The sequence below is a fragment of the Salvelinus fontinalis genome, chromosome 5, assembly GCF_029448725.1.
Source record: "Salvelinus fontinalis isolate EN_2023a chromosome 5, ASM2944872v1, whole genome shotgun sequence".
Taxonomy (NCBI): Eukaryota; Metazoa; Chordata; class Actinopteri; order Salmoniformes; family Salmonidae; genus Salvelinus; species Salvelinus fontinalis.
Window position 1 is genome coordinate 37,174,926 of NC_074669.1, and position 16,415 is coordinate 37,191,340.

Below are 16,415 nucleotides of genomic sequence, written 5' to 3' on the forward strand. Positions count from 1 at the left end.
CCATATTTGTTAGAATTTGGTATTTCTGCTACTTTCTTGTGATAATCAATTGATCCATTGTAATCCTTAATGTCGGAATACAGGTATGTAGCGTATTGGTTGTAGAGCAACTAACTTGGATGGCTCCTGTACGCTGGCGAGTAATTCCTCATAGATCTGATTGGCTAATTCCCTCTTGTCAATTCTTGATTTTGCGTAGATGCTTGCAAGCTCCAGTTTGACCTTAATTGATGTCTCTGGGTAGAGTAAGACCACTTCCATATAGACACTGATGGCTTTGTTGATCAAGCTCTGGCTCGGACTGTCACCCTTAGGCCATCTACCTCCTGAATTGATTTTCCATTTGTAGGACTTTGCAAGCCGCTTTTTCAGGTAACGCACATTTGGATGTCTTTCCAGAGCCTTGTGTGCAAGGTCAATAGCATCATCATGTGAAAAATATTGCCTGTAAAAGCAAAGTAAGGGTCTAATACCATTATAGCAGCTGGCAGGCTTCTTTAAAATATGCTTGGCTAGCCATTGTGCTTCCTCTCTTCTCACCTGGCCACTCCTGCCAAGTCTTAACAGGTAAACACTTGCTACATACAAGTTGTCTGGATCGTGTTCCTTGGCAAGTCTCAACTTCTCTAGAAACTGTTTTGTGTTCTACGTGTAGCCCTTGTTATCCTGAAAAGAAAATGGTAAAACACTTCATTGTGAGGCGAAAAATAAGGGCTGGACATGCAGATGAATAAAAGTCCGTTAATTGAAAAGCCAATTTTTGCTGGAGTCTCAGGACTGTGCATCTGAAAATGTACTTAAAGTGCATCTAAAAATGTATTTAAAATGCATTTAATATATTTTTTACAAATATATGATTTGGCCATTTCTTTATAATATTTTAGAATGTTTTCTAGAAATGCATCTAAAAATATATTTGACATTTATATTTTTCATTAAATAAACACTGTGTTACTTCTTAATCGGTCAATATTTTTATTTGAAACCATTCTGGAACTGAATCTGGGTTATTCATTGCCTTTGGTGGGGTGTTATTCTGATTTCATATCTGTAAAGAAAAAGGAAATGCTTGAGCATTTATTGAACACATATTCAACTTAAGTTCAATCTTACCTTAGAAAATGACACAGCTATCATTAAGATATCAGGCAGGCACCATCAGTTTGCACCATAGATGTTGCTGTGGAAAGTGGAATTAGTAATTAGGGGGGTTCATTGCATTGTTTTGAAAAAGGATTGCAAGCAGGACAACATTCGTAGCATTATCTCATAAATCCAAGCCCTATTAATCTCTGCTTACATTTATGTTATAAACCTCCGGGCTGCACGGCACATTCTTTCCATTAACTTCAGCCTATGGAAACAAAATGGGACAGACACATTTTAAGACATTTATTGAAGTCGTTAGAAACATGACAGTCAAAACTTGCAAAGTCATACATAGAACTATAAATATCTTCAACTCTGTGAAGAAAAGAGACATGGTGAGTCACACTTGAAATAAATATACATTGCTTGACTGTTTATTGAACCTTATTTAGCCAAAGTTCAATCGTACCTGAATAAATTATGCTGCTATCTTTAGGACCCCAGGCACCATCAGTTTGCTCCATCAGTGTTGCTGTGGACAGGTTAATTAATAATTAGCGAGGTGTATTCATTGATCAGCAATTTATAATTAAAAGTGGCTGCATGGTTCTGCAGATTTGCAGCTTGTTCAGCATTCTTCTGTCACATTTTGTCCAAAAGAAATATGTGATAATATGGTTTAGGTGTTCCTTTTTAAAATCGAAAACGTACTTATTTTAGAAGATAATAGCGTTAGTTAGCGAAATGTAGGCATATGTGTTCATTTTAAAATCGAAAACTTACTTGACAGTGCTTTTCCCGCCTACCCTCTTGGAGCTGTGGCTGTGACTCTTCAGTTATTCATTCAAATAAAAATAAAAATCCCGTTTGGAGCAGTGACATCACCGTGTCACTTTTGAATGATCAATGTAGCCTTTTCTGAAATATAAACTGCTGTATTTTTTTAAAGAGTAAACTATGCAGTATGTAGTACTCACTGGCCCATATGACATACAGTAATTGCCCTCTTTTAACATTCACCTTTGAACTCTGAAATCAAGAATGTGGCTGGACAAAATATCAAATGTAATCATTCTTACGTGTACTGTTTGGGCGTCAATTAGGGTGTTGTCAGATACTGTACAGGTGGATATTTTGCAACATGTGATGAAAGGTTGATTGTTTCATGATCCGGTCTGTTGTTTTTTTTGTTTTTTTCTACCTTTATTTAAACTAGGCAAGTCAGTTTGGAACAAATTCTTATTTACAATGACGGCCTACCAAAAGGCCTCCTGCGAGGCCGGGGGCTGGGATTAAAAATGAAAAATACAATAAAAATATTGGACAAAACACACATCACGACAAGAGACACCACAACACGACATGGCATGTTCCAGGATGCAATACTTTATCTTTATGACTTCTATGAAAGCGAAACTTGAAAATAGAACTCATATCGTGACCAGACCAAAACTGACTCACATGAAAAAGGAATTGGATGTTGATAGATCTTCTCTTAGCCTACTCCTTTCATCTTCAATGATGTGAAAGAACTCATCCACTTTATATGGAAGTACGACATCTGTTTTAGACCCTCAGCTTCCTGAAGTAAATGATGCTCTCTATCAATAGTAGAGGTCAATTATTCTTCAATTCAACCACAATCCAGTGAACATAGAACAGGAGTGCAAAGCAACTTCTATTTTATAAGACCTTATTGTGTAACTAATCTATTTCTTATTCTTTGGCGCTCCCTGTTGACCATAACGTTGTTGAACATAGCTTGCATTTTTTTCTGTGTAGTACCACATTCTGACCAGTTTGAGGAGCTGTTTGTTGAATGCTGAGTACAGGCAGGAAAGTTATGCTACCCGTCATTTATACAGTAATTGATGCTACCAAAGCACTTAGCTTGCCTGGCTAGCCAGACTCCTTGCTCCGGCCAAAAGCTACGCCACGTGAATGACTAGCCTCACAAAGCCACCTGATCCTGCGAGCTTACATAAAATGCTGTGCAGCGTTTTAATGCAGGGGAGAACAACTACCCTCTCTCATTGAAGCCACAAAGTTCAAGGCCGACCGCTTTCATGGTACCAATAGTTACTTCTATAACACCAGATGTAAGTCCTTGAACCGATTATTTACCAAAATCGCACACAGAATAAGTTATAAGAATCATTTAGTAGCTAATAGCAGCCTGCAGTACCCCGGTCAGCCTTTAATTTGAAAAACTCAATCAAATCAAATTTTATTGGTCACATGCGCCGAATAAAACGGGTGTAGACCTTACAGTGAAATGTTTATAAGCCCTTAACCAACAATACAGTTTTAAGAAAGAGAAGTGTTAAGAAAGTATTTACTTTAAACTGAAGTAAAAAAATATGCTTGGCCCCAGTGATGTACTGGGCGGTGATGCAACGAGTCAGGATGGTCTCGATGGAGCAGCTGTAGAACATTTTGAGGATGTAAGGACCCATGGCAAATCTTTTCAGTCTCCTGAGGGGGAATAGGCATTGTCGTGCCCTCTTCACAACTGTCTTGGTGTGTTTGGACCATGATAGTTTGTTAGTTTGTTGGTGATGTGGACACAAAGGAACTTGAAGCTCTCAACCTGAGATGAGAATGGGGGCGTGCTCGGCCCCCTCCTTTTCCTGTAGTCCACGATCATCTCCTTTATCTTGATCATGTTGAGGGATAGGTTGTTATCCTGGCACCTCCTCCCTGTAGACTGTCTCATTGTTGTCAGTGATCAGGCCTTCCACGGTTGTGTGATCGGCAAACATAATGATGGTGTTGGAGTCGTGCTTGGCCATGCGGTCATGGGTGAACAGGGAATGCAGGAGGGGACTGAGCACACACCCCTGATTTGTTGTTACCTATCCTTACCACCTGGGGGCGGCCCGTCAGGAAGTCCAGGATCCAGTTGCAGAGGGAGGTGTTTAGTCCCAGGGTCCTTAGCTTAGTGATGAGCTTTGAGGGCACTATCGTGTTGAACACTGAACTGTAGTCAGTGAATAGCATTCTCAAGTAGGTGTTCCTTTTGTCCAGATGGGAAAGGGCAGTGTGGAGTGCAATAGAGATTGCATCATCTGTGGATCTGTTGGGGTGGTATGCAAATTGGAGTGGGTCTAGGGTTTCTGGGATAATGGTGTTGTGAGCCATGACCAGCCTTTCAAAGCACTTCACAGACGTGAGTGCTACGGGTCGGTAGTAATTTAGGCAGGTTACCTTGGTGTTCTTGGGCACAGGGACTATGGTGGTCTACGCTACAGACGTGAGTGCTACGGGTCGGTAGTAATTTAGGCAGGTTACCTTGGTGTTCTTGGGCACAGGGACTATGGTGGTCTGCTTCAAACATGTTAGTATTACAGACTTGGTCAGGGAGAGGTTGAAAATGTCAGTGAAGACACTTGCCAGTTGGTCAGCACATGCTCGGAGTACACAACCTGGTAATCTGTCTCTGAATGTTGACTTGTTTATGATTGTCTTGCTCACATTGGCTATGGAGAGCGTGATCACACAGTCATCCGGAACAGCTGGTGCTCTCATGTATGCTTCAGTGTTGCTTGCCTCGAAGCGCACATAGAAGTAATTTAGCTCGTCTGGTAGGCTAGTGTCACTGGGCAGCTCACGGCAGTGCTTCCCTTTGTAGTCCATAAAAGTTTGCAAGCCCTGCCACATCCGATGAGCGTCGGAGCCGGTGTAGTAGGATTCAATCTTAATCCTGTAAGATTGACGCTTTGCCTGTTTGATGGTTCGTCGGAGGGCATAGTGGGATTTCTTATAAGCGTCCGGGTTTTAGTCCCGCTCCTTGAAAGCTGCAGCTCTACCCTTTAGCTCAGTACGGCTGTTGCCTGTAATCCATGGCTTCTGGTTGAGGTATGTACGTACGGTCACTGTGGGGACAACATCATCGATGCACTTATTGATGAAGCCGGTGACTGATGTGGTATACTCCTCAATGCCATATTCCAGTTTGTGCGAGCAAAACAGTTCTGTAGCTTATATCTGCGTCATCTGACCACTTCCGTATTGAGCGAGTCACTGGTGCTTCCTACTTGAATTTTTGCTTGTAAGCAGGAATCAGGAGGATAGAATTATGCTCAGATTTGCCAAATGGAGGGCGAGGGAGAGCTTTGAACGTGTCTCTGTGTGTGGAGTAAAGGTCTTCTAGAGTTTTTTTCCCCTCTTGTGGCACAATGATTTAAAAAAAATGTTTTTATTTAACCTTTATTTAACTAGGCAAGTCAGTTAAGAACAAATTATTATTTACAAACCAGGACGACGCTAGGCCAGTTGTGTGCCACACTATGGACCTCCCAATCACGGCCGGCTGGGATACAGCCTGAATGTAACATCCCGGTAGAAATGAGCTAAAACAGATTTAAGTTTCCCTGCATTAAAGTCCCCGGCCACTAGGAGCGCTGCATCTGGATGAGCATTTTCTTGTTTGCTTATGGCTTTATACAGCTCGTTGCGTGCGGACTTAGTGCCAGCATCGGTTTGTGGTGGTAAATAGACAGCTACGAAAAATGATAAATAGTGTGGTCTACAGCTTATCATGAGATACTCTAGCTCAGGTGAGGAAAACCTAGAGACTTCCTTAATATTTGATTTCACGCACTAGCTGTTATTGACAAATAGAAACAGACTGTCTTACCAGAGGCAGCTGTTTTGTCTGCCCTATCCACGGACAAATCAGCCAACTGTATATTTTCCATGTCGTTGTTCAGCCACGACTCAGTGAAACATAAGATGTTTCTAAAAAAAAAAAAATGTATGTCCCGTTGGTAGGATAGTCTTGACCGGAGCTCATCCAGTTTATTCTCCAATGATTGCACGTTGGTCAATTGGACGGATGGTAGAGGCGGGTTACCCACTCGCAGATGAATTCTCACAAGGCATCCAGACCTGCGTCCCCTGTATCTGCGTCTTCTCTTCACAGGGATTTGGGCCTGGTCGGGTATCTGGAGTAAATCCTTCGCGTTCGAGATGAGTAATCTCTGTTTTGATATCCAGAAGCTCTTTACAGTCATAAGAGACAATGGCAGAAACATTATGTACAAAATAAGTTACAAATAACGCAAAAAACCACATAAAATATTACTATTATACATACAAATTATACCTGTACACCTGGTCACTGTGTCAGCGTGCATGCGCCTGGCCCGACACAGGAGTCGCTACAGAGCGATGGGACAAAGACTTCCCTGCCGGCCAAACCCTCCTCTAATTCGGATGACGCTGGGCCAATTGTGCGTCGCCTCTTGGGTCTCCTTGTCATTACCGGCATGGGTATCGAACTAGCATCTGTAGTACTGCGGTGCGGTGCAGTGTCTTAGACCGCTGTGCCACTCAAGAGGCTCGATCCACAAAGTTTTGTGAATCAATTGCCTTGCACAAAGTATCAAAATACTAAATTACTACTTAAACAGGACTCTTAAAGAATTTAATTGAAATGTTAATTTTATTTTTTTGATCACAGAAACAATGAGAAAATGTGAAAAAATAAATAAATAATGAAATGTTATATAAAGCAGCCCGTGTAATCATCTGCCAGAGAGTAGCCCCAATCGGCCCGAGACCCAAAGTAATACATTTGGGCCAGATAACTCACGCCGGAATCGGCCCGAGCTCAATCCCTGCATCCTAGCCATAAGTAATACTGTCTAAGGCGGCCCAGACCGGAATCGGCCCAGATCGACTGTGCTAGCTGGGGTACGTTCAACCATTTGGCAGCTATCTCGCTCCATATAATGAACTTACACGCCAGAACGGTAGGTGGAAACAGTGCTACATAAGAAGAATAAGCAGGCTGTGAATGGCCTCATGTAACAGGGTTATATTGGTGATTCCCCTTGCCACTTTATTGTTAAGCCAATGTTGTTGTTTTTTGTCTTGCCTTCACCTACTCAACATGGCATCTTATTGGCTGGTTTGCGTGGCTTACTTACGAGGGAGGATGTTTCAGTTAGAATCGTCCCGGTGAACAAGCACCAAACCAGCGGTAAATTGTTGGTTGCAAAGCACTGTATGTCAAAAGTGATTTTTATACTCCCAAGTGATGATTTGAATGTACAATTTATATAAATTAGTTTGTAAATGTTATTATAACATTACACAAGATGCAGCGTTTTTTTTGCATATTTGTTGTAGAGAATTCCAGCTAATGCTAGCTAGCAACTTACTGTGTCTGGTAGTGGAGATTCGTACATTTTGTACAGTGCGTGAGTGCAGAGTTGGATGGTGAGCCGTGCAATTTTGTGCTGTTTCTATCAGGTACATTGTTAAAAATAGTATATTGTATATTGTATATTGTAATTGCTGTATTATTTTTGGTAACAATGTTTCCCAATGAACAAGCACCAAACCAGCATGCGTGAGTGCAGAGTTAAAAAAAAAAAGTGTATTTTTATTTTTTATTAACAACAAATCAATACTGGAAGTACATGTGGGAACACAAGTATATATAAATAATATACAAAGGACAATTGGGCTAGGGTACAATATCACATTACACAAGGACCTTAAGGGACATACATACACTTATTATTCTAACGGCTTTTTTGTTAGTAGAGTATTTAATTGTCTTAAAATACAGTTCAATTTCTTTTTTGTAAGGTAAGAAAATGTGGTTTTGTTTGTAAATTTACATTTGTGAATATTTGGACAAAAGAATAATGAAATTAATTACATAAAAATGTTTCAGCTTATTTATATCGTAGTGCGTAAGAGCAGAGGTTTAAAAAAAAAAATATATATATATATATTTATTTTATTTTATTTTAATCAACAACAAATCAATACATAAAGTACATGAGGGAACACAAGTATATATAGATTATATACAATGGACAATCGAGCTAAGGGGTACAATATCACATTACAATTACACAAGGACCTTCATTTAAGGGACATACATATACTTACAATTCTAACAGATTTTTTGTTAGTAGAGTATTTAACTGTATTAAAATACAGTTGAATTTCTTTTTGTAGGGTAAGAATATGTGTTTTTTTGTTCGTAAATTTACATTTGTGTATATGAAATTTGGCCAAAAGAATAATGAAATTAATTACATAAAAATGTTTCAGCTTATTTCTATCGTATGTAAAGAATCCAAGCAGTACATCTTTCCACAATAGTGTAAAATCTTCATTAATGTGAATACAATGCCAATACAATGAATACAATGCCAAAAAAGATGCAACACTGTTTCTGGGTGGTCATTACAAAAGGAGCAATTTGAGTTGATGTTTTCCTTAAACTTCTTCATATAGTGGTTGGCATGATAATATTTATGAATAATTTTAAAGGAAACTTCCTTAATTTTGTTAACAAGTAGGTATGTGTGTGGCAACATCCAAACTTTTTTCAACAGATATTATCAATAAATCCATTCCAATAAGGCATGACATAAGGTATAGATACAACATCCTGCTGAAACAAGGTTCGTATCGCTCTGTTGTTGAATGGACCAAAAGAGAAACAAATCTTTCCTACTGATGAGTCAACAAGGTCAATAGAAGGTAGGCTCTGAGGGTCAGGTCTTGACACGTTCCTGAATAACAGAGCAACACCTGAGGGAATGGTGTCTAAAACAATTGCAAAATCTTTAGGTGTTACAGGGACCTTGTAAAGTGATAAGAATTCCTTATAACTGATTAAAAGACCCTCTGCATTTACCAGTTGGCTCACCAATAGGATATTATTTCGGAACCAATATTATAAAAACAAAGATGTATTTTTATACAATATATCCCGATTATTCCATATATAATATCTGTGTGGAGAAAAATTGTGTTTATAAATTAAGGACCATGACAAGAAAACCTGCCAAAGAAAAGCAGAAAGTTTCACTGGAATTTTGTCAATATTATAATTGCAAAACAACATGAGGTTATGGCCACCAAAAGTAGAGAAGACATGATGAGGAATAGAATTCCAGATAGAAGTGGGTCTTCTTAGGAATTGTTTTATCCAATTGATCTTAAAAGTATTAATTAAAGTAGTAAAGTCCAGAAAATTCAGTCCACCATTCTCATAAGTGTTCATTACAACAGTTTTCCTAATGTAATGCGTACGGTTTCTCCAAAGAAAGTTGAAAAGCATCTGGTCTATCTCCTTGCTTATTTTACTGTCAAGATATAAAGATAGAGCGCCATATGTTAGTCTAGAGATACCTTCGGCCTTGGTTATTAGGACTCTACCGTTTAAAGATAAGTCCCTCTGTAGCCATTGATTTAACTTCTTCTGGGTATTTTTAATAAGAGGGTTAAAATTTAGTACGCCTCTAGACTTCTGATCCTTTGTAATGATTATGCCTAAATTTGTAAGTTCTTATTTTACTGGAATACCATAATATGAAGGTGTCACACAATCTTTCACAGCTATGAGTTCACATTTATTAATGTTAAGATATAGACCAGACGCTTTGGAAAATAATTGTATCACATTGATCGATATGGGAATTTGGTTAGCGTCTTTCAGAAAAAGCGTAGTATCATCAGCCAGCTGGCTTATAATAATTTATTTAACAGCTATGGAAATGCCTTGTACAGGACTATTATTTAATGAATTTGCAAGAAGTTGGGTGATTAATAAAAACAGGTACGGGGAGATAGGACAACCTTGCCTAATTCCTCACTTTAACTCAAATCTAGGTGAGGTGCCATATTTCAATTTGATAGAGCTGTTACCATTTGCATAGAGAGTCTTAATAGCCTTACATAAAAAAATCCCCAAAGTCTCTCAAGAGAGTGGAAGAGAAACTGATGCTCTACTGTGTCAAATGCTTTATAAAAATCTAAAAATAATATGAAGCTATCCTTAGTTATTAGGTCTGAGTAGTCAAGTATTTTTTATTTATTTAATTTTTTATTTAACCTTTATTTAACCAGGTAGGCAAGTTGAGAACACGTTCTCATTTACAATTGCGACCTGGCCAAGATAAAGCAAAGCAGTTCGACACATACAACAACACAGAGTTACACATGGAGTAAAACAAACATACAGTCGATAACACAGTAGAAAAATAAGTCTGTATACAATGTGAGCAAGTGACGTGAGATAAGGGAGGTGAAGGCAAAAAAAGGCCATGGTGGCGAAGTAAATACAATATAGCAAGTAAAACACTGGAATGGTAGATTTGCAGTGGAAGAATGTGCAAAGTAGAGATAGAAATAATGGGGTGCAAAGGAGAAGAAAAAAAAATACAGTAGGGAAAGAGGTAGTTGTTTGGGCTAAATTATAGATGGACTATGTACAGGTCCAGTAATCTGTGAGCTGCTCTGACAGCTGGTGCTTAAAGCTAGTGAGGGAGATAAGTGTTTCCAGTTTCAGAGATTTTTGTAGTTTGTTCCAGTCATTAGCAGCAGAGAACTGGAAGGAGAGGCGGCCAAAGGAAGAATTGGTTTTGGGGGTGACCAGAGAGATATACCTGCTGTAGCGCGTACTACAGGTGGGTGCTGCTATGGTGACCAGCGAGCTGAGATAAGTGTGTTTGGCGACGAGTATGAAGCGAAGGCCAGCCAACGAGAGTGTACAGGTCGCAGTGGTGGGTAGTATATGGGGCTTTGGTGACAAAACGGATGGCACTGTGATAGGCTGCATCCAATTTATTGAGTAGGGTATTGGAGGCTATTTTGTAAATGACATCACCGAAGTCGAGGATTGGTAGGATGGTCAGTTTTACAAGGGTATGTTTGGCAGCATGAGTGAAGGATGCTTTGTTGCGGAATAGGAAGCCAATTCTAGATTTAACTTTGGATTGGAGATGTTTGATGTGAGTCTGGAAGGAGAGTTTACAGTCTAACCAGACACCTAGGTATTTGCAGTTGTCCACATATTCTAAGTCAGAGCCGTCCAGAGTAGTGATGTTGGACAGGCGGGCAGGTGCAGCTAGCGATCGGTTGAAGAGCATGCATTTAGTTTTACTTGTATTTAAGAGCAATTGGAGGCCACGGAAGGAGAGTTGTATGGCATTGAAGCTCGCCTGGAGGGTTGTTAATACAGTGTCCAAAGAAGGGCCAGAAGTATACAAAATAGTGTCGTCTGCGTAGAGGTGGATCAGAGACTCACCAGCAGCAAGAGCGACATCATTGATGTATACAGAGAAGAGAGTCGGTCCAAGAATTGAACCCTGTGGCACCCCCATAGAGACTGCCAGAGGCCCGGACAACAGACCCTCCGATTTGACACACTGAACTCTATCAGAGAAGTAGTTGGTGAACCATGCGAGGCAATCATTTGAGAAACCAAGGCTGTCGAGTCTGCCGATGAGGATGTGGTGATTGACAGAGTCGAAAGCCTTGGCCAGGTCAATGAATACGGCTGCACAGTATTGTTTCTTATCGATGGCGGTTAAGATAGCGTTTAGGACCTTGAGCATGGCTGAGGTGCACCCATGACCAGCTCTGAAACCAGATTGCATAGCGGAGAAGGTATGGTGTGATTCGAAATGGTCGGTAATCTGTTTGTTTACTTGGCTTTCGAAGACCTTAGAAAGGCAGGGTAGGATAGATATAGGTCTGTAGCAGTTTGGGTCAAGAGTGTCCCCCCTTTGAAGAGGCGAATGACCGCAGCTGCTTTCCAATCTTTGGGAATCTCAGACGACACGAAAGAGAGTTTGAACAGGCTAGTAATAGGGGTGGCAACAATTTCAGCAGATAGTTTTAGAAAGAAAGGGTCCAGATTATCTAGCCCGGGTGATTTGTAGGGGTCCAGATTTTGCAGCTCTTTCAGAACATCAGCTGACTGGATTTGGGAGAAGGGGAAATGGGGAAGGCTTGGGCGAGTAGCTGTGGGGGGTACAGTGCTGTTGACCGGGGTAGGGGTAGCCAGGTGGAAAGCATGGCCAGCCGTAGAAAAATGCTCATTGAAATTCTCAATTATAGTGGATTTGTCGGTGGTGACAGTGTTTCCTATATTCAGTGCAGTGGGCAGCTGGGAGGAGATGTTCTTATTCTCCATGGACTTTACAGTGTCCCAGAACGTTTTTGAGTTTGTGTTGCAGAAAGCAAATTTCTGCTTGAAAAAGCTAGCCTTGGCTTTTCTAACTGCCTGTGTATATTGGTTTCTAGCTTCCCTGAAAAGTTGCATATCACGGGGGCTGTTCGATGCTAATGCAGAACGCCATAGGATGCTTTTGTGTTGGTTAAGGGCAGTCAGGTCTGGAGAGAACCAAGGGCTATATCTGTTCTTGGTTATAAATTTCTTGAATGGGGCATGCTTATTTAAGGTGGTGAGGAAGGCATTTAAAAATAATAACCAGGCATCCTCTACTGACGGGATGAGATCAATATCCTTCCAGGATACTCCGGACAGGTCGATTAGAAAGGCCTGCTCGCTGAAGTGTTTCAGGGAGCGTTTGACAGTGATGAGTGGAGGTTGTTTGACCGCTGACCCATTACGGATGCAGGCAATGCGGCAGTGATCGCTGAGATCTTGGTTGAAAACAGCAGAGGTGTATTTAGAGGGCAAGTTGGTTAGGATGATATCTATGAGGGTGCCCGTGTTTACCGTGGTACCAAGTAGGTTCATTGATAATTTATGTGAGATTGAGGGCATCAAGCTTAGATTGTAGGATGGCTGGGGTGTTAAGCATGTTCCAGTTTAGGTCGCCTAGCAGCACGAGCTCTGAAGATAGATGGGGGGCAATCAGTTCACATATGGTGTCCAGAGCACAGCTGGGGGCAGAGGGTGGTCTATAGCAGGCAGCAACAGTGAGAGACTTGTTTTTAGAGAGGTGGGTTTTTAAAAGTAGCGGTTCAAATTGTTATACCTTATCATGGAACAGACCTGGATAGTAGGACAGAACTCTGCAGGTTATCTTTGCAGTAGATTGCAACACCGCCCCCTTTGGCCGTTCTATCTTGTCTGAAAATGTTGTAGTTAGGGATGAAAATGTCAGAATTTTTGGTGGTCTTCCTAAGCCAGGATTCAGACACGGCTAAAACATCCGGGTTTGCAGAGTGTGCTAAAGCAGTGAATAAAACAAACTTAGGGAGGAGGCTTCTAATGTTAACATGCATGAAACCAAGGCTATTACGGTTACAGAAGTCATCAAAATAGAGCGCCTGGGGAATAGGAGTGGAGATAGGCACTGCAGGGTCTGGATTCACCTCTACATCACCAGAGGAACAGAGGAGGAGTAGGATAAGGGTACGGCTAAAAGCTATGAGAATTGGTCGTCTAGAACGTCTAGAACAGAGAGTAAAAGGACGTTTCTGGGGACGATAAAATAGCTTCAAGGAATAATGTACAGACAAAGGTATGGTAGGATGTGAATACAGTGGAGTTAAACCTAGGTATTGAGTGATGATGAGAGAGATATTGTCTCTAGAAACAATCATTGAAACCAGGTGATGTCATCGCATATGTGGATGGTGGAACTGAAAGGTTGGATAAGGTATAGTGAGCAGGGCTAGAGGCTCTACAGTGAAATAAGCCAATAAACACTAACCAGAACAGCAATGGACAAGGCATATTGACATTAAGGAGAGGCATGCTTAATTGAGTGATCATAAGGATCCAGTGAGTAGAGGTTGGTTGGGGTCATGGCGATTCAGACAGCTAGCCGGGCTATCGGTAGCAAGCTAGCATAGGATGGAGGTCTGTTTTTAGCCACCTCGTGCGTTTCTGTCGTTAGATTAGTGTGGTTCCGTGTGGTAGAGGGGATCAATCCAATTGGCAAAATAGATATACAGTGGGGCAAAAAAGTATTTAGTCAGCCACCAATTGTGCAAGTTCTCCCGCTTAAAAAGATGAGAGAGGCCTGTAATTTTCATCACTTCAACTATGACTGACAAAATGAGAAAAACAAATCCAGAAAATCACATTGTAGGTTTTTTAATGAATTTATTTGCAAAATATGGTGGAAAGTAAGTATTTGGTCACCTACAAACAAGCAAGATTTCTGGCTCTCACAGACCTGTAACTTCTTCGTTAAGAGGCTCCTCTGTCCTCCACTCGTTACCTGTATTAATGGCACCTATTTGAACTTGTTATCAGTATAAAAGACACCTGTCCACAACCTCAAACAGTCACACTCCAAACTCCACTATGGCCAAGACCAAAGAGCTATCAAAGGACACCAGAAACAAAATTGTAGACCTGCACCAGGCTGGGAAGACTGAATCTGCAATAGGTAAGCAGCTTGGTTTGAAGAAATCAACCGTGGGAGCAATTATTAGGAAATGGAAGACATACAAGACCACTGATAATCTCCCTCGATCTGGGCTTCCACGCAAGATCTCACCCCGTGGGGTCAAAATGATCACAAGAACGGTGAGCAAAAATCCCAGAACCACACGGGGGGACCTAGTGAATGACCTGCAGAGAGCTGGGACCAAAGTAACAAAGCCTACCATCAGCAAAGGCATTGAATATGAAACGTGGCTGGGTCTTTCAGCATGACAATGATCCCAAACACACCGCCCGGGCAACGAAGGAGTGGCTTTGTAAGAAGCATTTCAAGGTCCTGGAGTGGCCTAGCCAGTCTCCAGATCTCAACCCCATAGAAAATCTTTGGAGGGAGTTGAAAGTCCGTGTTGCCCAGCAACAGACCCAAAACATCACTACTCTAGAGGAGATCTGCATGGAGGAATGGGCCAAAATACCAGCAACAGTGTGTGAAAACCTTGTGAAGACTTACAGAAAACATTTGACCCCTGTCATTGCCAACAAAGGATATATAACAAAGTATTTAGGTAAACTTTTGTTATTGACCAAATACTTATTTTCCACCACAATTTGCAAATAAATTCATTAAAAATCCTACAATTTGATTTTCTGAATTTTTTCCCCTCATTTTGTCTGTCATAGTTGAAGTGTACCTATGATGAAAATTACAGACCTCTCTCATATTTTTAAGTGGGAGAACTTTCACAATTGGTGGCTGACTAAGTACTTTTTTGCCCCACCGTAGTTATAGTGACCCAAGAAAAATTGTCCGATAGACTTATTCAGATAGCAGCCGATAAGACAGCTAATAATTAGCGGGCACCAGATGAGCGTTCAGGTAACGTCGCGACGGAGGTGCCAGTTGGATAACTCCCTCGGTCATATAACGTAGGTAGTCAGTCGTGAAGGCCCGGTGGGGCTCCGCATTGGCCGTAAAACGGGTCCGGTAGGTGATTGTAGCCCAGGAGTGGCTGAAGTATGTCTAATACTAGTCTGACATTGTTAGAAATATGTCTGTTCCTCATGAAGCCAGACTGTGTTTCATCAATGATTGCATCCATGACTTCTTTAATTATTTTTGCAAGTAGTAAGGCTAATATCTTATAGTCATTATTAAGAAGACAAATGGGACGGCAGTTATCGATGAGTAGCACTTATTTTTTAGGCTTAGGTATCAGTGTTATTAACCCCTGACTCATTGTAGGAGGGAGAACATTGTTTTTAATACTCTCTAAAAAGACTTCAAATAGGAAGGGAACTATTTGTTCAGAAAATAATTTGTAAAATTCTGATGTAATTCCATCAACACCTGGCGATTTATTGTTCTTTAGATGTTTGATAGACTCTATAATCTCTTCAACTTTGATGGGTTCATCACACTGTTTAGATTCTATATCACTGATAGGGTGAACATTATTCAGTGAGTTAAAAAACATATCTGTGGATTCCTGACAGTACGTAGAGCTATACAATTTTCTGTAAAAATTGCTACAGTATTTAGTGATTAATTTTTGGTCATCTGTAATAACACCATCAATGTTTATCTTATGGATAGTATTATTTTTAGAGTGAAATTTCTCAAGTCTAAAGAAATAGGATGAATTCTGTTCTCCCTCCTCAATCAATTTTTTCCTAGGTCTAATAAAGGCTCCTTCTGCTTTTAATCTATATATATTATCCAGTTCCGTGAGTGCAGAGTTAGATGGGAAGCCGTGCATTGCATGACGTGCTGTTTCTATCAGAATATATCTCCATGACTGGTGCTACAAGTTGGATGGGTGTGGATAATTGATCGTACACCACGCAAGAAGAGTACTGTTACACTCACACTCCAGTACAGTGGGAGGCGGTGTAAGCACCCCACGGTTGCGATACGACAATACAAATTTGAGGAGGAAGAAGAAGAACGAATGGTTCATGAACTCCACGTCACTAAAACTCGCAGGATCAGGGGGCTTTGCGAGACTAGCGACCGACAGAGCAGCGGAAGAATTTAGTGTGAGAGTCGTCAGTCTAGCAGTTCGCAGCCGATAGCCAGCTGCCTTTTACACAAAAGCAACTCCAGCGATTGTCCTGCACGCTACGGCCGGCGTAAGTGTTGAGTTATTACTTGCTAGCTAGATAAATTGTGGTAGCTAACTTAAGTTGTTATGCAACTAGATAC

At 40.9% G+C, this 16,415-nt stretch overlaps 1 protein-coding gene across 1 annotated transcript in view; it reads left to right on the forward strand.

Annotated features, from left to right (window-relative positions):
- The first annotated feature begins 16,186 nt into the window (after positions 1-16,186).
- LOC129855544 (protein O-linked-mannose beta-1,2-N-acetylglucosaminyltransferase 1-like) overlaps positions 16,187-16,415 on the forward strand; it is a 33,874-nt gene continuing 33,645 nt past the window's right edge. The window contains exon 1 of the mRNA XM_055923319.1: positions 16,187-16,342. The gene's annotated coding sequence lies outside the window, so the exon portion shown is untranslated. The remainder of the gene's footprint in view (positions 16,343-16,415) is intronic.